The following is a 21,542-nucleotide window of genomic DNA, read 5'->3' as shown; positions in this document are numbered from 1 at the left end:
TACCCTATATATATATATATATATATATATATATATATATATATATATATATATATATATATATATATATATATATAATAAAAAAATCTCACTATTTCTATAAATAGATTCAATATAATAGTAATAATTTTTTTTAAGTCGTTCAAATCTCTAAGCTTAAAAAACAAAAGGTTATAGATAAAATAATATTAAATTTGTTGTTATAGAACATATTTAGTCAAATGTTGAATTTTAACTAATACAAACATTATTTCAAATTCTTTAATTACGGATGGATAGGGAGAATAATTCAAAATTTAACAAAATTTTGTTGCGTTCTTATCTTATCCCATATTTATCCCATATCAAGGTGCCGATATCTAACCTAATCTTAATAAAAGAATCCCTAAGCCACCACATGTCACTATTTTAAACCACCTTTCTTGCCACGTGTCACAGCTCGATTATGACGATTTTGACTGTTTTTCCAGCCTATTGCATTTTGATCCCTAATACCGATTTGATTTGAATTCAAAGATCATCAATCCCGTTAAACCATCTACAATCTTTTCCAAACCGAATCGGATACCCTATGCTTCTATCTACTTTATATATACCTCCAAATGCATCGATTACGAATCTCATCTACAACAAAGGTAATCGGCAAAGTATACCCGATTGTTTGTCCCTTGATTCCAAAATACCTTTGATTCGCTTTATTCCAAAATACCTTTGATTCGCTTTGATTTGGATTTAAAAATCCCTAATTCACTCCTTTCGGTTGTAAAATCAATATAACCCATCGATTAATTATGAAAAATCGGAAACCATGTCTCCAACACATCGATGCTCCACCATGCTTATGATCTTTCGATTTAGGTATGTTAATTTTGGTTTTGCTCTTTTCTTTTCTACTCAAACGTTTTTGGTTCGTCTATCTAGGTTTTCTTTAAGCATCAGTTTGAAGCTTTAAGTTCTATTTTTTTCCTCCAAAGATTATCTCGATTTAGTCTTGTGTTTCTTAGGAAACTAAATGTTTATGAAGTTGTCATATTTTTTTTCTATCCATGGAGTTGATTTTTTTTGTAGGTCAAATCTCACAGATATTGACTATTGGAGCATGATGTAATGATCGGAAAAATTTTGGAGCCGCAAGTAATAGAAGACTATGAAAAGGTTTTTTAGTTTTCTTTTGATGTCGATTTTTATGAATTTTTGTTTGGAATTGGAGTTGGCTGGACAAACTGGTAAAAAGGATTAGCAATGATGAACGATGAATAATAGAGTAATTTGTTGTGCTTTAATAATAAGTCAAATAGTGAAACATTCAGCAAGATCAGACCTAGCAATGCTTCCTATTAGGTATGTTTAGCTTACGATATATGGAAATGACAAACCAATTTCCGTTGTTACAAATCTACCTCAATTCATCTTCCCATTGATCATATTCACATTAATTTTTGGTACGAGGTTAGGTTTTGAAATTTTGATGTGGTGTTTTATGATATGACAAGTAAACTTTCTTTTGGTTGTTTGATCTTGGTGGTAGTACATTTGATGTTTAAAGTGCTATGTGATGCTAGTAACCTTGGCAACCCTCACATTTAATCTTTTTGTTTTTTAAAGCAAAAAGTGATTTGAATACTTAGCTTAATGAATAAACTTATGGATTATTTGAGTTTATTAAGTTAAGTGATTGAATTGCGAGTTTCATTCATCAAATTCTTATGTTAGTATTTTTGTACTAGGTTCGATTTGTATGGCAAGAAAAGCTTCGGATAATCAAAATTCTAGCGAAGATTGATTGTCTTCAGGTAACAATCATATTCTATTTTAAATTTATTAGTAACATGTTGGGTTTACATTTTCAAATTTTATTTTGGTCTCCCAAATGTATGAGTAGAAGTTCGGTTTTGCAACTTGCAAGTATTTTGGTAAATGGCCTACAATGTTTTTTTTTTTTACTGCAAGTACCATTCATGGGTTTATATACTATTTTGATATTTAGGTTGATTAAAATATGCAAGATGCTTGATTTGGACATATTATTGTAAAATGTTCGTAATCTTCAAAAATCATAAATGAGGTAAGTATGCTTAAGTCTTGACATATAATGATATTTTATGGGTGTAGCTCAAACTCCTGCCCTTTCAAAGAACATTGCCCACATGGATGGTCATAAGAAAGTTCGTTGTTATTACTTTTACTTTTAAGGTGTGATTATTTGCTAATATTGTAAAATTCGTTAATGGTCTCGAAAGTATATTGTTCTTTTCCATGTAATTTTAATTGTAAACATAAAGTATATTACCCTTAAAGTCCATTTCTATGGAAAGTTAACAACATAAGTTATTTTACTCTTAAAAACAATAGAAAGAAAGCTAATTATTATTTTTGATTCTCATGTTAACGATAAGAAATTTAAAAAAAAAAACACAAAGTATATTGCGCTTAAAGTGCATTGGAATTGAAACTTAACAAGATGTTACCTTTACAGGTATTTGACAACATCTTGCTTTTGGCTTATTGCAAGAAATAGCAACATACTTACATTTTAATGTTGATTTTACAATCTTAGTTGCATTTTATGGTTTTTTTTTCTAATAACTGCAAGAAAAAGCATCTTACCTGCAGATAAACACACACTACAGATAGCTCTTTCAAAAAAAAAAAAAGAAACACTACAGATAGTGTATATACATAAATACAATGTTTAGAGACTAATTTTACATCTCTTTATTTTATTATTATTATTATTATTATTATTATTATTAGTATTGTGGTGATCATTAATAGAACAATAGATTACTAAAAGGTTGTCATTATTAATTGTTTAATCTAATTTTTTTTGTAGTGGACTGACTTTTGTGCATGTAATGGGTACCATTTGTACTTAATAATATCTTTTAATGATGGCACCATTTGTACTGACCATGTCCCCTTTAATGGTTCTTTTTATAAAATTTTAATAAATTAATAAGATATAAGTTTCCACAAATTAAAAAGTTTGGCTTGCAAATTTCTGCGATTTAAGAAAAGTACTCACCACCATAAAGGTTGTTGTCACCTTTGTTTGTAACTTATAAAAAAATATTGAATTTTAGCATTTTGACGCGGCGTCTCGGAGGACATCTGATCAAAAAAAATTGAAACTTCAAAAACTGTGTTGTGGTACATGCTAACATATTCTCATAAAATAAATAAACTTTTATTATGCAACTGCAACCCAATTGGATAGAAATGACTATTTGTCTTGCAATGAATACAAAAAGTTCATGAACCGCATAAAACTCCCATGAAAGTCCAATTGTAATAATAAAAGGAAAAAACATAATTAAAGTCATCCATCTTAAAATTCATCATTCCATTCTCCAAATCAAATTACATAAGAAATTCAAATAATTTAGTAAAATAGTTCTAAGTATAGTACAAACCTCTTACTATCATACCCCCAAATTAAGGAAGACGGAAGCGTCCAGGGGTGGAGGACTTTATATATAGTATCATAACAACAATTGCAATACTGATCAAAGTAAACACAACTAACATAAATATAATTGAAAAAGTTACACCATAGTATGAGTTTACATGTTTCCAAATCAATTACATTATGTTGACAAAAATGAAAAGTTTGACGCCTTAACGTCCCATCCTCAAAAGCACTTGATTATCTGTTTATTGATTTCCTAAGAATACAAGTAATTTTGAAAAAGTGTCAACATTTAAGTTGGTGGGTTTATAAGCTTTTAAAGGTGATGCTAAATTTTCTTTCTCGTAAAAGTGATGTTTGTTCAAGAAAAATCCAATATTTTCCTTATGTAATGCATTGTACTCTTAGAAGTCAAGACCGAAATGTACAAATATTTTGTCATACTTAAAGAAATTCATGCAATTTTAAATCGACATAAACTTGTTATATTTAGAAGTAAAAACCCGTAAATCTTATATTTATTAATACCACATGTAAGTTATTCTAACCATACTATGACTCAGACGGCCTCGTAATACGACGTTCTTCAGGCATCGCAAGTTAAATGACACTTGTCACCCCAGACCTGCCGGTCTAGTTATTGCATGCAGCTCAGGTGTGGGATTTTCAGATCAAATATAGATCTATACACAACTATCACATTCTCTTTACAAGAGACTTTGGTTACAATTTACAAGACTTTTGATTTTGTTACTTTGGAGGTAATGTGAAGCGAATGTCTCACAAATTTATTCATTAACAGATTTATGTGAACTGAACTGAAAACCCCTTTTTGTATAAACCCAGTGCTTTGTATTTGCACCCCGTTTATATGAACTGAAAACCTTTGGTAATGAGTTTGAAATGTAATTGAAACATAAACTATACCTATTATAGTTTAACATAACTGTTTGCAATGTATATGTAACATAAACTATATCTATTATAGTCTATCCAAAACGTTTGTAATGCAAACGAACTCCATTTTATGTGAGTCGAATGTATAGCAAAAACATAACTATGTTTATCATGCCTTATCTTGTATTATTTGTAATGACGAAGGACTCTTACAAATCAGTGAGTATTTTCTATTATATAAATTATACCACACGGAAAACACATGTAAAATATGAAATCATCAAAGATTAACACTTTGCTCAACATGTTACAAAGTGTGATGAAAGTTGTAAGCTGTTAACTTGTTCTCAACATCTCTGCACTATATTGGAAAAATCACAGAAAAATCATACGATGTCGAAAACTAAATACGTAAACTCTAAGAGTTTAGAAAATGTGTCTAGTTTGTTCATAAATTTTATAAGGATTTTTAGATGTCTCTAACATGTGTGAAAATGTCCATATTCACAGACTGGTCCGAATTCGTAGCTACAGTGATAGACAGTTTTGTAAAAATCACCATAAATTATAGAAAAATCGTATGGAGATGTGCAAGTAGTCATTTTAAAGGTATGAACCTGAACTATTTTCATCTAATACCGTTTTTAAAAATAAAATGTTTAAGTTGACCAAAACAGTCCGTGAATGGAGTTAACTTTTCTGATGAAAGCTGTTAGATGAGTTTAGTTGTGTTCTTGGTGTTTTAACTTGTATTTACCCCCCCCCCCCCCCCCTAAAACTTAACGAAAACATGAAAATATAGGGGTATGAACTAACATTGTGTGTTCTTAGTGGGTGGATGTTGAAGAAAAGAAGTGTTCAACTCAAGAACACTTAGAAAATGCCTTGAAGGTTCGAAGATCTAACACAAATGTGATGGAATTTGTGTAAGTAATCTATGATTTGGGTAGAAGGAAGTGAAATAATCATAAGGAGGATAATATCACTTACCAAAAGTGGAAGAAAACTTGATGATCATCCCTTGAATCTCGAATTTGAGAGAGAGAGAGAGAGAGAGAGAGAGAAGTGAGAGAGAAAGGTATTTGTTCTTTGGTGGAAAATGAGAGAAATGAGAGAGGAGAGATAATGATTCTACCTTTTGTTCAAGTGTATGGCTAGAAGAAAATGATGGGAAGGACGATGGAAGTGACTAGCTATGATGGAAGGACAAGGGTTGGTCATGGAGTGGGCATGGGGTGGTTGCTTGTGTCATACACTAAAGCAAAGTCAACACTCCACCAATAATATCCCACCCAATCTTCTTGGATAAGGATTACACCCCAAAAGCGTGATTAATTAGGAAATAAGTGGTTCTAAATGTTAAAATATGATTCTGAGTGAAAACCCCACGTTAAAATAATCAAAATCGGGCTTAGAACGCAAAACTAGTCGAAAAACTACGAAGAAAGGTTAAATATGCGAGGCTTCTCGCATGGAGGACCGAAGGTGCGAGGGTTCGGTCCTTAGAGGGTGGGACCGCAGGTGCATGGAGGCGAAATGGACCGAAGGCGAAAGGAGGTTCGGTCCGAAGGGAGAAGGTTCGGGTTCGGTTCATTGGCAGCTTCGGGTTCGGTCCTGAGGCTTCGATTCTCAGCAGGTTCGGTCTCAATAGGGGACCTTCGGCCCTAAGAGGGTTCGACCCTAAATAGTGGGTTTCGGGTCCTTAAGGCTATTTGACTCGTTCTTACCCCGTTTCAAACAGTTTTTGACTCGGTTAAGGGCCGGGATGATCCGAATGATTACAAAAAGTTAAAGGAACTTTTGGGAGAGAGTTGGGAGATATTTGAGAGAGATTTTTAGTAGAGAGAGATAGAGTGAAAGAGATTGGGAGAGGCTTCTTTTGCGACCTTTTTAAGTATTTGGCTTCGCAAATACTTAGGTGTCCTACACACTCCCGATGAGTGTGCAATAGTGTTTTATCGCTTTGGTACATTATTTATTCCAATTAAGGTTTAAGAATTCTCAACATACGAACTTTCCAAGTGATGATTTCTTATTAAAGTAGTGAGTTGAACAACTTTAAGCATAAGGAAAAACCTAATATACAAGGGTTAGATGAGTTGACCGGTTTGACCCGTTGACTTTATTTGATTTTGACTTGATTAGAATTTGACAGTTGTCACATCAGCCCCTCGTTAGAAGGAATTTCGTCCCGAAATTTGCATTTTGACTGGGTCTTCAAGAGTTCGGGAAGAGATGTGGGTATTTTTGTTTCATTTGATCCTCGCGCTCCCAGGTGAACTCGGGTCCTCATTTAGTGTTCCAACGGACCTTCACGATAGGAATATGACTTTGATTTGTTCTTTTGATCTCCCAATCCATGATTTCAACCGCTTCTTCTACGAAGTGGAGACTCTCGTTAAGTTCAATTTCGTCGAGTGGTATCACGAGGGTTTCGTCAGATAGACATTTCTTCAAGTTCGATATGTGGAAGGTAGGGTGTACGTTATTAAGTTCCCGTGGCAGGCGGAGCTTGTAAGCTATTGCGCCAATCCTAGCGAGGATCTCGAATGGCCCGATGTATCTAGGGTTCAACTTTCCTCGGTTACCGAAACGTATTAAACCCTTCTAGGGTGAGACCTTTAATATCACCTGATCCCCAACCTAGAATACCAAAGGCTTCCGTCTGTTATCTGCGTAACTTTTCTGCCTGTCTCTAGAAGCCTTTAATCGTTCTTGGATTTGGACAATCTTCTCTGTTGTTTCTCTTATTATCTCCGGACCAATGAGGGTGCTATTAGGGACTTGCCCCTTAGCTAGTTGTGTGTCGCCCACTTCAGCCCAGCACAGTGGTGACCTGCACTTGCGGCCATAGAGGGCTTCAAATGGCGCAACCTTGATGCTAGTGTGATAACTGTTGTTGTACGAGAATTCGACCAGTGACAAATGGGTATCCCAAGCTTTAACAAAGTCTATCACACATGCCCTAAGCATGTCTTCTAGCATCTGAATGGTCCTCTCACTTTTCCCGTCGGTTTGTGGGTGATAAGATGTACTCATGTCCAGCCTAGTTCCACAAGATTTCTGAAGTGATTGCCAGAATCGTGAGGTAAATCAACTATCCTGATCTGAGATAATGGACCTTGGTACCCCATGCAATCTCACGATTTCCTTGATGTATAGCTTTGTCAATTTCTCTATCTTGCCGGTCTCTTTCATTGGTAGAAAGTGTGCTGACTTGGTCAATCTGTCGACGATTACCCAAATGGTATCCAGTCCACCCATGGTCTTAGGTAGTTTGGTTATGAAGTCCATTGTTATCCGTTCCCACTTCTACTTAGGTATATCAGGCTGTTGCAGTAGTCCTGAGGGTTTCTGATATTCTACCTTAACCTTGGTGCAAATCAAACACTTGCCCACGTAAGTAGCAATCTCTACTTTCATGTTCGGCCACCAGTACAACTTCTTGAGATCCAGATACATTTTATCCGATCCTGGGTGGACGGAGTATCAAGTTTCGTGTGCTTCATTCATGACAATGTCTCGGAATCCACCGAACTTTGGGATCCAAATTCGATCCATGAGATAACGAGCTCCGTCGTCCTTGACTTCAAAGTTCTTATTCATTCCCCGCAATGCCTCACCCATCAGATTTTCTGGTTTCAAGGCCTCTAGTTGGGCCTCTTTGATTTGCGTGGAAAGGTGTGAATGGATTGTCATCGTTAATGATTTTACTCGTTGACCCGAATATTCCTTCCTGCTCAGGGCATCGGCCACTACATTGGCCTTGCCCGGATGATAGCGAATCTTGCACTCGTAGTCATTCAGTAGTTCAACCCATCTCTTTTGTTGCATGTTGATCTCTTTTTGATTGAGAATGTGCTGAAGGCTCTTGTGATCGGTAAAGACAGTACACTTGGTTCCGTAAAGGTAGTGCCTCCAGACCTTTAGGGCGAATACTACTGCTCCCAATTCGAGATCGTCCGTGGCGTAGTTGATTTCGTGCGTTTTCAATTGCCTCGATGCGTAGGTAATGGCCTTTCCTTGCTGCATTAACACACACCCAAGCCCCTGGTTTGATGCGTCACAGAAGACTACGAAATCTTCAGTCCCTTCTAGAAGAGACAAGATCGGTGCGTTGCACATGGCTCTTTTCAACTTTTGGAATGCAGTTTCTTTCTTATCATCCCACTTAAACATCACACCTTTTTGAGTCAAGGTGGTGAGCGGTTTAGCGATCTTGGAGAAGTTTTGGATGAATCTTTGGTAGTATCCAGCAAGCCCTAAGAATTGTCGGATTTCCGTTGGTGTTGTCGGTGTAGTCCAGTTTTCGATCGCTTTTATTTTTTAGGGATCCACATGTATCCCTTTCTTGCTAACCACATGGCCAAGAAATCCCACTTCTCGGAGCCAAAATTCGCACTTTGAAAGTTTAGCGTAAAGCTTATCAGTTCTTAGAGTCCCCAATACTAGTCACAGATGCTGGCTGTGCTCTTCTTCACTTCGTGAATAGACCAAGATATCATCAATGAATATGATAACAAATTTGTCTAAGAAGGGTCGACACACTCAGTTCATCAGATCCATGAATACCACATGTGCATTTGTTAGTCCGAAGGGCATTACCACAAATTCATAATGGTCGTAGCACGTTTCTGAAAGCTGTCTTGGGAATATCATCCTCTTGAACTCGTAGTTGATGGTAACCCGACCTCAAGTCGATTTTTGAAAAGTAACTTGCTCCTTGTAGTTGGTCGAATAGGTCATCGATTTGGGGTACGGGATATCGATTCTTGATGGTAAGTTTGTTTAACTCCCGATAGTCGATACACATGCGAAAGGATCCATCCTTCTTCTTCAAAAATAGGACTGGTGCTCCCTAGGGTGAAAAACTCGGTCTGATGAACCCTTTTCTTAATAGTTCGTTCAATTGAGTAGACAGTTCTTGCATTTCTTCCGGTGCTAGGCGATATGGAGCTTTGGCTACGGGGGTAGCTCCAGGAACCAAGTCGATTCGGAATTCTACTTGTCGTGTAACTGGTACCCTTGGAAGGTCTTCTGGGAACACGTCGGGAAAGTTACAGACCTCAGGGATGTCCTTGATGTCCTTCGTTTCTTGCTTCTTATCTACCACATGGGCTAAGAAGGCATGGTATTCCTTTCGGAGGTACTTTTGAGCCTTGACGCAAGAAATGATTTGTAGATTTGTACTGGGTTTATCACCATAGATAAGAAGTGTTTCGCCATTTGGCAGATTAAGGTGGACGGCCCTTTCGTAACATAAAATGTTAGCATGATTACAACTTAACCAATCCATACCAATGATGATGTCAAAACTTTTTATTGTGACCGACATTACATCGATTTTGAACGAATGGTTGTCTAGAGTGAGGGTACACCTTATGTAAATATCATTAGTGCGCTCAACCTTTCCATTTGCCATTTCTATGATGTACTTGATTACCTGTTTATTGATTTCCTAAGAATACAAGTAATTTTGAAAAAGTGTCAACATTTAAGTTGGTGAGTTTATAAGCTTTTGAAGGTGATGCTAAAATTTCTTTCTAGTAAAAGTGATGTTTGTTCAAGAAAAATCAAATATTTTCCTTATGTAATGCATTGTAGTCTTAGAAGTCAAGACCGAAATGTACAAGTATTTTGTCATACTTAAAGAAATTCATGCAAGTTTAAATCAACATAAACTCATTATATTTAGAAGTAAAAACCCGTAAATCTTATGTTTGTTAATACCACATGTGAGTTATTATAACCATACTATGACTCAGACGGCCTCATAATACGACGTTCTTCACGCGTCACAGGTTAACTGACACTTGCCACCCCAGACCTGCCGGTCTAGCTGTTGTATGCAGCTCAAGTGTGGGTTTTGTCAAACCGAATATAGATCTATACACAACTATCACATTCTCTCTACAAGAGACTCAGGTTACAATTTACAGGACTTTTGACTTTGTTACTTTGGAGGTAACGTGAAGCGAATGTCTCACAAATTTATTCATTAACAGATTTACGTGAACTGAACTGAAAACCCCTTTTTGTATAAACCCGGTACTTTGTATTCACACCCCGTTTATATGAACTGAAAACCTTTGGTAATGAGTTTGAAATGTAATTGAAACATAAACTATACCTATTATAGTTTAACATAACTGTTTGCAATGTATATGTAACGTAAACTATATCTATTATTGTAACATCCCAAATTTCGAGTCCAAAATTTTCATTTTTAATTATTGGTTATAAAAACATTCATAAGAATACTATGTAAAAATATGTCATTTTATAATTCAATGTATCATGTCTGAACCCAAATCATAAAATAACAACATGTCAGAGTACAATCCCAGAATATCTCAAGTGCGGAAAATGAATGCATGTGTGTATGATATGTTGCTACCGCGCCAGTTCCTTCCCTTTCGCTGAAGAGGTACCTGAAACCCAAACTGTAAACTGTAAGCAAGAAGCTTAGTGAGTTCCCCCATCGTACCACATACCATACAATCACATAACATATATACTGTCGGGCAATTCTGGGGTGCCCGACCTACCCAGTATGACCATTCTGGGTTGCCGACCTACCCGTACGGCCATTCAGGGGTGCCGACCTACCCATGCCGCCATTCTGGGGTGCCTTCCTACCCATGTCAAGCCATTCTGGGGCGCTGACCTACCCGTGTCAAACCATTCTGGGGTGCTGACCTACCCGTCGGTCCTAACAACCGACCCTCGGAGACTATTCCACCCCCTACTGCTACTATCATATATATCATAAGATGAACATACTATCAGACATATCTGGGGTGTCCGAACTACCCTTCAGTCGTAACAACCGAACTTGGGGACTATTCCCCTCCTACTACCAGTATCACATATAACATATCATGCCAGCATATAGACTTATCATCACATACTGTCAAACATATATGGGTGTCTGACCTACCGATCGGTCCTAACAACCAAAATCTACTAATATCATATATAACATATCATGCCAACATATAACATATCAGGTAGTAGCAAACCCAGATGATATCACAAAGACAATCATCTAACATACAACTCCTACTGGTGGCCGGCATTGTGGTCGTAGACCCACCGCGACTGGAAGGTAACTCACCTTGAATGAGTAGTTGTTGATAATCTGTGTGGGAAATCTCTGTTTGCTGCTGCTCCGAAAATCCTCCGGCTGTAATCCCCATAAAACACTCAGTCAGAAACCGATATCTACTCTTAGGGTAAAATGACTATTTTACCCCGACCAAGTCCAAGACCAAGTCAAAGTCAACTTCCAGTTGACCCGACTCGCTGAGTTGGGCCGCCAACTCGTCGAGTCCCTATCTATAGTCTGTCCTTCTTCGTGCATGTACTCGTCGAGTTTAGCAATGAATCGAAGAGTTCCCATTCCATATGAACACCGAATGAATCCTCATCCGACTCGCCGAGTTGTATGAACAACTCGTCGAGTCCATCTTCATCTAATGAACGAGTCTTGTCCTTGACTCACCAAGTTGTATGAACAACTCGTCGAGTTCATCTTCAAAAGTTGGGAGATTGCCTTGGACTCGCCGAGTCTGCTCATGCACTCGTCGAGTCCTATAGACTCCAGGTCTATGGCTAAGTCCAATATGTTGGGTCACTCCTTTGAACCCTCTAAAACCCTTCTAACGCCCAACTGGTTCCCCTTGACCCTCAACTGATTTGGGGACATCAAGCCTTGGACTCACCGAGTCTAGATTGTCCAAGTCTCATTTCTCGATTTCTGGTGTACAACACTTGTCCAAATGATAGATCCAAGCCCCTAAGCTCCATCTAGCACGTAAAGTTACGAACTTTACGTGCATGCATGGGACTTTTGAGCCTAAAAGGCCCTAAAATGGCTCTTATAATGCATGGGACCTTCCTTGAGTGCAAAAGCAACTCCAATCTACCTTGTGACTCTTCCCAAGTGCTAGATCCGAAGTCTTGACCCCCAACCCTGTTTGTAAATCATGGTTGGTCACCTCATATGGCTTAAAATCCCTAAATCTTCCCCAAAAAGGGATCTAACAAATAAGCAAGCAAGGTATAGACTTTATACCTTTCAAAGACTGCAAATGATGTCCCAAACACGAATCCTTCAGTCTCCTCTTGATCCTTCTATGCTCTTCCTTCTTCCTTGTGAGCAAAACCACCAAAATCACCACAATTGCCTTTAGATCTTTACACACTCGGTTAGGGTTTGCTATGGAGGGTTTCTAGGAGCAATAGGGATGAGTGGTGGCTGAAAGAGATGATTAAATAGGGTGCAAACCCTCAGATTAGGGTTTTTGTCCAGTCAGAGCCTGCTCGTCGAGTCTGGCCGCCGACTCGACGAGTCCGCCACTTAAGTCCCATGTCTAAACCCGCTCCTACTCGACGAGTTGATCCTTCAACCCGCTGAGTCCCAGGCCAATAATACAAAACACTTAAATAAGAAAAATACATACCAAGAACTAGGTGTTACAATTATAGTTTATCCAAAACGTTTGTAATGCAAATGAACTCCGTTTTATGTGAGTCGAATGTATAGCAAAAACATAACTATGTTTATCATGCCTTATCTTGCATTATTTGTAATGATGAAGGACTCTTACAAATCAGTGAGTATTTTCTGTTATACAAATTATACTACACGGAAAACACATGTAAAATATGAAATCATCAAAGATTAACACTTTGCTCAACATGTTACAATGTGTGATGAAAGTTGTAAGCTGTTAACTTGTTTTCAACATTTTTGTACTATCTTGGAAAAATCACAGAAAAATCATACGATGTCGAAAACTAAATCCATAAATGCTAAGAGTTTATAAAATGTGTCAAGTCTGTTTATAATTTTTATTATGATTTTTAGATGTCTCTAACTTGTGTAAAAATGTCCATATTCACAGACTGGTCCGAATTCGTAGCTACAGTGATAGACAGTTTTGTAAAAATCACCATAAATTGTAGAAAAATCTTATGGAGATGTGCAAGTAGTCATTTTAAAGGTATGAACCTGAAATATTTGCTTCTAATACAGTTTTGAAAACTATAATGTTTATGTTGACCAAAACAGTCCGTGAATGAAGTTAAACTTTTTTGGTGAAAGTTGTTGGATGAGTTTAGTTGTGTTCTTGGTGTTTTAACTTGTATTCCCCCCCCCCCCCCTTAAAACTTAAGGAAAACATGAAAAGATAGGGTATGAACTCACCTTGTGTGTTCTGAGTGGGTGGATGATGAAGAAAAGAAGTGTTCAACTCAAGAACACTTAGAAGATGCCTTGAAGGTTCGAAGATCTAACATAAATGTGATGGAATTTGTGTAAGTAATCTATGATTTGCATAGAAGGAAGTGAAATAATCATAAGGAGGATAATATCACTTACCAAAAGTGGAAGAAAACTTGATGATCATCCCTTGAATCTAGAATTTGAGAGAGAGAGATAGAGAGAGAGAAGTGAGAGAGAGAGAAAGGTGTTTGTTCTTTAGTGGAAAATCAAAGAAATAAAAGAGGAGAGATAATGATTCTACCTTTTGTTCAAGTGTATGGCTGGAAGAAAATGATGGGAAGGACAATGGGAGTGACTAGGTATGATGGAAGGACAAGGGTTGGTCATGGAGTGGGCATGGGGTGGTTGCTTGTGTCATACACTAAAGCAAAGTCAACATTCTACCAATAATATCCCACCCACTCTTCTTGGATAAGGATTATACCCCAAAAATGTGATTAATTAGGAAATAAGGGGTTCTATATGTTAAAATATGATTCTGGGTGAAAACCCCACGTTAAAATAATTAAAATCGGGCTTAGAATGCAAAACTAGTCGAAAACCGGGAAGAAAGGTTGAATATGCGAGGCTTCTCGCATGGGGGACCGAAGGTGCGAGGGTTCGGTCCTTAGAGGGTGGGACCGCAGGTGCATGAAGGCGAAATGGACCGAAGGCGAAAGGAGGTTCAGTCCGAAGGGAGAAGGTTCGGGTTCGGTTCATTGGCAGGTTTGGGTTCGGTCCTGAGGCTTCGGTTCTCAGCAGGTTCAGTCTCAATAGGGGACCTTCGGCCCTAAGAGGGTTCTCCCCTTAAGAGTGGGTTTCAGGTCCTTAAGGCTATTTTACCCGTTTTTACCCCGTTTCAAGCAGTTTTTGACCCAGTTAAGGGTCGGGATGACCCGAATGATTACAAAAAGTTAAAGGAACTTTTGGGAGAGAGTTGGGAGAGATTTTTAGTAGAGAGAGATAGAGTGAAAGAGATTGGGAGAGGCTTCTTTTGGGACCTTTTTGAGTATTTGGCTTCGCAACGCAAGGTCCGTAAGCCCCGTTAAGCCATGTTTAGGGGTCCTATACACTCCCGATGAGTGTGTAATAGTGCTTTATCGCTTTGGTACATTATTTACCCCAATTAAGGTTTAAGAATTCTCAACATACGAACTTTCCAAGTGATGATTTCTTATTAAAGTAGTGAGTTGAACAACTTTAAGCATAAGGAAAACCCTAATATACAAGGGTTAGATCAGTTGACCGGTTTGACCCGTTGACTTTATTTGACTTTGACTTGACCAGAATTTGACGATCATCACACTTATATATATATATATATATATATATTCTTTATTATCTAATAGAATCTATGCAAATAGAAGAAGAATAAAAACATGGTATGTAGACAAACACCATAGAAATCAGGTGACTTCCATAAATGAGATACAGATTGCACACCTCTCTCAAGCATTATATCAAAAAATTGGTGTGCTTCGTCAACATATCCTTTAAATGACAATGTTCTGATCAACATATTGTAAATCAACACAGGAAGTGAAATCCCAACATCATTAAACATGCTGTAAATCAACACATGGAGTGAAATCCCAACATTATTAACCCTAAGAAAGTAATCATATGCATTACAAGGATCTATTTTGTGCAAACTCCTCACGAAGTAGTTTAGAACAGGCTCTTCTAATGGAAAATGACTCCGACTCAATAAGCTTCTGGAAATGGACGTTTTCTATTTGAGTTTCCCTAATTTGTAATAACAAATTGTAACAATTAAGCATCAGGATTAATCCCTCGACTTAGTATCCTAATAATATACAAATACCTAGGTTTCAGAAGTATTCACAAGTTTACAAATGAAAGAAGAATAAGTGGAGAATTCATGTTCCTGACCTTAGAATACATCAAAATTAATGATGGAAATCTCATCAGTGATGGTCGACGACTATGAAAACCTTGAATAACTCTTCGAGCAGACGATATAAGGCCATGTTTAATTAAGTTTTTAGCAAGTGAAAAGCACAAGGATTTATGGCTTCTTCAGAAGGGGATATGTAGAAAATGAACACCCAGTTGAAGAATCTAATTAGGGTAGAGGGATCGTAGCGAATGATTTTATTATCGATTTGAAGAAAGATCTGAATAAATGTGGTTTATGATCAGGAGTATGTAGCAATGGTGACGGTTCTGGTTCCTTTACAGAGAAAACAACACCGACATTGGTATCAACTACGGTTTTTAGAGAGAAGAGGAGTTTTGAACTTCAATTGTGGGATGGGGAAATGAGAATCCGAGGCTTGGTTTTTTATTAGTTTGCAAAAACAAAAAAAGGAAGATGGAATGAATTAGAGAATAAGGGTGGTGGGTATAAAAGTAAATTAACTTTTATGAACAATCGAAGGAGGAAAAGACACGTAGGATAAAAAGGATTCTTTTATTAAAGAAGAGATACGATCGAAAATTTAATCTTGGATTTTTATTAAATGGTTTATTAATTATTTAAATCATTTTTTAAACTAATACTCCCTCCGTCCCAATATTATTGTCCACAGACAAAAAACACACAGATTAAGAAAAAACATTAATTACCACTAACTTTATATAATAAAATGACAGTTTTATCCTTACTTTGCATTTAATGTTCCATTAAATACTTAGTTGGTTAACTAATAATGAGGGGTATTTTGGTAAAAAATGTTATTTATTTTTAGAAGTGAACTATTATTTTGGGACAAACCAAAAAGGAAAGATGGACTATAATTATGGGACGAAGGGAGTATATTTTTTATTGTTGTCATATATTAAAATTTAGAATAAGTTTGTTACTAACAATGAGTTATATATATATATATATATATATATATATATATATATATACACACACACTAGCCATTTACCCGCGCTAAACGACAGGTGTGAATAATATTTTTCAAAAATTAGTTTCTAGAGACGATTAGTTTTTTTGCGCAAGTAGATACTACATCTAAACAATTATTAGTAACAGTCATTTAGCAGAAACAAAATCAATAGCAATTAAAAATGAAAAGTTGAGATTTTTTACAAATATAAATATGTTTGTTTATTTTTAATAAATGAAATGTATGTCATAAATTTGGGTTAAAAATAAAACCGTTTATTTCATTTTTCTATTTGTATTACATTTGTTATTTTCAATTAGTTTTTCTTAAAATAAATACCATCATCTTATCATAATACCCTTTCAAATCAAATTTGGGCTAATAAATTTGTACATGAAACAAATAACTTATAGATTAAACACACTACTAGAAAAACAGCCTTTTACGACGCGCAATGCGTGTCGTAAAACGCTCAAACGATGCGCAAATGCGCGTCAAGAAAGGCTCTGTCATAACGGAAGACGACGCGCATTTGCGCGTCGTCTGTTTACGACGCACAGTTATGACGCGCAATGCGTATTAAGAAAGGCTTTGTCATAAAGGAAGACGACACGCAAAGCGTATAAAAGAAGCCTGTGTCATAAAGAAAGACGACACACATTTTTGCATGTCATAATACATTAAAAGTCTCATAATACAAAATAAAATACCATAAAGAATAAAGATAATTCATTGCACTAAGGACTATGTTAACAAAATAATATAACACTATATACCAGAAGTACCCTCAATTAATCAATCTCTTAAAATGTTACTAAAATACCCTCAAGTAACCAATGTCTTACAAAGTTACTAAGAGACTTAGATACTCAGTTCGTATGTAATATGGCACTAAGAAGCCCAAGAATTGTTTGTGTTTTGCCAGTTCCTGGTGGATCCTACATGGACAAAAGGTAAGAATTAACATTTTCAAAGTACAATGCCTCAATAAGGAAATCAATGGTAAAAGGCAAATCTGAATAAGAACAAACTTTATACATATATACAAGGAAGTACTATAATACACAATAACAACAACAAATACCAAATTACCCTTTGCTTACCTTTTCTTATGGCCACCTCCAAAAGTGAGAATTTGATAAAAGATTTAGGTCACGCATTCTCTCATCAAGCTCTGTATCCAAAAGTGAGAATTTGATAAAAGATTTAAAAAGTGGGAAAATATCAAGAATATAGTGGATAATACATTAAGAAAAAAAATTACATCATCAGCAGTCATAGCAATAAGTGCTGAGTTGTTAGTAGGGATTTGAGCGCGGTTTGCCATTTCAGAAACAAGATAAAACTACAGAAAAAAATGTAGGCTAACTCAGCAGATGATAAACCAAGAGTTGGTAATTTACAATCTTTCTTTCATCATACAATCTTTATTCATTAGGTATAATGTATTTATTAATCCAACAATATTGACATTATGCATAACTTGAATTCAAATATAAATTGGACAAGATATCATGTCTTTCTTAAACAAATAGTTCAATATGCTACCTCACTATCATTGACTATTAAAGAAATTAGGGCTAAATCTAACAGTAGAATGTTTATGACAATTAAGGCCTCATTTGGAAGCCAGCAACAGTAATACAAGCTAGAAAAGAGGGAACAGGTGGTGTTTTTAAGTTATAATTTTTAATAGAAAAGGAAAAAAACTATTATGATTTACTTAGGGTCATAATGATTAGATATAATCAACGATCATGTTATGATCTGATTTTGATTCTGCAATTCAGAATATTCACTTTGAAACCTCACATTCAAAGACGAATTCTACTCTAAAAGATCAGTGTAATCCGATGCTTATAGATGTAAAATCTAGGAAACACGGATCAACATTCAAATTTTAGGGTTCCTATGTTGAACTTGATCCCGTAGCCTAAATCTGAAGTATGCAAGCAAAATAAGCATGTTTTAGGTCGAAATGAAACGAAATCCATATTGAACTCAATTGATAGCACTGTTGGTATATGCATACAGATACAAATAACTCATTGGATCATACATGGATACGGAGGTCTTATTCGAAACAGCTGAGAGAGAGAGAGAGGGAGAGAGATGATACCTACTAACAATTCAGTTTGTGGATAGCATGAACAGTTCAGATATATGATTAATTTTTGTAAACCATCTCTCAAGTTCATCTGTGTGTAGCTTAAAGACTGCATCAGTGCCATAAAAAAAAGTACCCATGAGCACACTAAATTAGTTCAAACTCCAAGAATTAAGTCACTAAAATCAAATGATATGTTATATACCTTGATTGCCACTCCATTCAAATCCTATAAAGATGAGATTCACAGGAATGGAAGACACATATGTTTAACTTCTAAAATATGTAGATAATTGCCAATGTTCCCTGAAATAATGAAACAAAAGTCATGCTTTTTTATTTCATAAGTGATAACATAATGAATGTTTGTACTTTGAAAAGTGATGAGCAATATCATAATCATTAATCTTAGAAAAGATATTGTTTGATATGATAATGATAAGAAGACAATGCCTTAGAAAAGTTAGAGAAAAGAAAGAAAATGAGTACCTGCCTTGGTGTAATATATATGCAACACTGAGAAACCATTTTCACAACACATGATATGATTATGAACAAACTACAGTTGGAATGGAAGAACTAATAACTCTGTGCCATTGGAAGTTAACAGCATGGCTATTGAATTTTTCATTACGACCAAACTGAATATATATATATATATATATATATATATATATATACACACACACACACACCATAGGGTTCAAAATGGACCAAAATCTAACAGCTACGCTATTTACTTACAGGTCACATGGACCAAAATCTTTATGAAACTTCAACTACACTCATTACTCAGGGACCAAAGCTGTAGTTTATTTAAAACCAGAGACAAAATGTGCCAACCTGTAAATGCCAAATGAGAATATGAGAGAATACACTACTTCTTTGAGCAGCTCTAATCAGGTATCCCTCAACCAATTCTTGCAGATTAAGAGAATGTTATTATTATTATTTAAATCAAACAATTGAAGTAAATGTAGTTATATAAAATACAACACCTCATCGTCATATCTTAGAGCTTGAATCAGTTGTGGCATGAAAAAGGTTACACGGGAAGGAGGATATGACTCCAATACCCTCAGAATCACATGGGTGGCTTTTGTATGCTGGTGTGAAATACTCTAAAGCCTGTGTGATTGAACAAGCAGCCGAATGTGTTAATTATTGCAAAAGTGGTGAATCTTCATCCACAACTGTTCTTGCATGTTCAATCCATTTCTCTGGGTTAAAAAGTAGCTGCTTTCTTTGTGCCCTACCAATAACATAATTCTCCATTGTTCCCCAAACAGGGTGATATGAATCCTTATGGATTTACCAATTAAAAAAAATCATCAGATATGAAAAAAATTGCAATATTGTTGGAATTAAATGTCCCTTTTATCCTTACATTCCAAAAAACAAACTTCACAATATTTTATTAGTTTAAATGAGAGAGGAGTTGGGATGAAGATGAAGGGAAAATATATAAATAGTCAATGTCATTCTGTGCAGATTAAGTCAAAAAGAAACAAGCCTCTTACCATATTAAGCAAAGCACTTCTGTTTTATTAGACTTGTACTTTTGAATCAATTTGAGAAACATCCATTCGCTGATTTAACAAAAATTGGACAAAAGAATAAACAAATTAATCTTCACTATGATGAGGAATAGAAATTAAGGTTTAATGAATCAATAGAAACAAAGAAGAGATTGTAAGTAAGATGAAAAAGACATTGAACTAATTGATTAAATGATGTGCTAGAATCTCTTAAACATGGTCCTTTCTAGGTGGTGCTTCAGGCTCACCAGGTGCAAGTTGAGGCCTTAGCTTGGTAGCTGGGCCATGGAATTTGACTTGAGATGCAAAGAGTCCCCGTTTGGTGTCAATTGTCCATAGCCATGCATCAACAAGTTCTGCAAGAGTTACACAACCCAATTGAGGTGCTGCAGAAACTAACCGTGTCTATTTGAAAATACCCATTTCCATGGCATCAAGTGCAGAAATGTAAGCTGTACACCAACAAAGAAGTCGCAGGAGTTGTGAGAAGCTTTCTGCATTGGGATTTGCATCTGATGCCTGAAATTTTCATTGCATCATCATTTACCAAATATTAGCAAGGAAAAAATGGATTCTCAGACCATAACATATTCTCGAAATTATGCTCTAAATATTAAATGTGAGTATGTGTGTGAGGTGCTGTGTGCGACTGTTAACAAAGTATCAGAATGGGATCGAGAAGCAGAAAAGTATAGGGGGAGGATCTCGCACCTAAGAAATCAAACAAGAAGAATGAGAATAAGGGAGGAACGAAGCATACCTGAGATGCATAGAGAGTAGAAGTGGGGATCATGGAATGAGGAGGAGATTGCAGTCTCCTTCATAGGGATGTGAACGAACCCTAACAAATCAACTCTGAAAATATAGTCATCTTTCACTTCGATTGATTGAAGTTAATGAAATTGACTGAAGACATTAAAGCGATTGATTGAAGATAGTTGAAGAGATAAGAGTATAACAATATCAAGAAATATTACCTAAAACTTTGAATCAACAATGCCATGAAGTCGAACCAGAAGGTGAAGAAGGTGTGACTTAATCCAAGTTCTCATCATCATCATTGTCTGAATCAATTAGGGATTTAAATATGGGTTATTTTCTATTGGGTGTTTTAGGGATGATGTGCTAGGGTTTTTCTAGGATGATGATTTAGGTAGGGTTCAAAATCAAATTGAAATATCGGGGATTTATATGAATGAATGAAATATGAAACAATGACTTTCATGTTGAAAATTTTGTGAATGAATAAGAAGATGATTATGGTGAAAGAGAAGGGATGGAGAGAAAAGTAGCAAGTGTGGATCGATTTCATGAGGGTTGACCCACTCACCATTGTTATCTTCCATCCTTAAAGTCACCGGTGTGGCGTCTTTTTTCTTTGGAGCCACCGTCACTGCCTTAATATTCTTTCCCTCAAGCCACCGTCGCTGTGAAGTTCAGTGAGATGAGACAACATTTGTTACAG

The 21,542-nt window shown here is 36.1% G+C and overlaps 1 long non-coding RNA gene across 2 annotated transcripts; it reads left to right on the top strand.

Annotated features, from left to right (window-relative positions):
- Positions 1-376: 376 nt before the first annotated feature.
- On the top strand, positions 377-2,302 carry LOC145069321 (uncharacterized). 2 transcript variants are annotated; one of them, XR_013689451.1, is made up of 4 exons: positions 377-858; positions 1,069-1,155; positions 1,728-1,793; positions 1,988-2,302. It is a non-coding gene; the product is annotated as an uncharacterized LOC145069321 (long non-coding RNA). The 2 variants fall into 2 exon arrangements; XR_013689450.1 differs by having other exon boundaries at positions 380-858; positions 2,113-2,302.
- Positions 2,303-21,542: the final 19,240 nt, after the last annotated feature.

This window comes from Lactuca serriola, chromosome 8 (genome assembly GCF_051521515.1).
Source record: "Lactuca serriola cultivar US96UC23 chromosome 8, Lser_US96UC23_V15, whole genome shotgun sequence".
In the NCBI taxonomy this organism is placed as follows: domain Eukaryota; kingdom Viridiplantae; phylum Streptophyta; class Magnoliopsida; order Asterales; family Asteraceae; genus Lactuca; species Lactuca serriola.
This window is presented reverse-complemented; position numbering and strand designations above follow the sequence as displayed.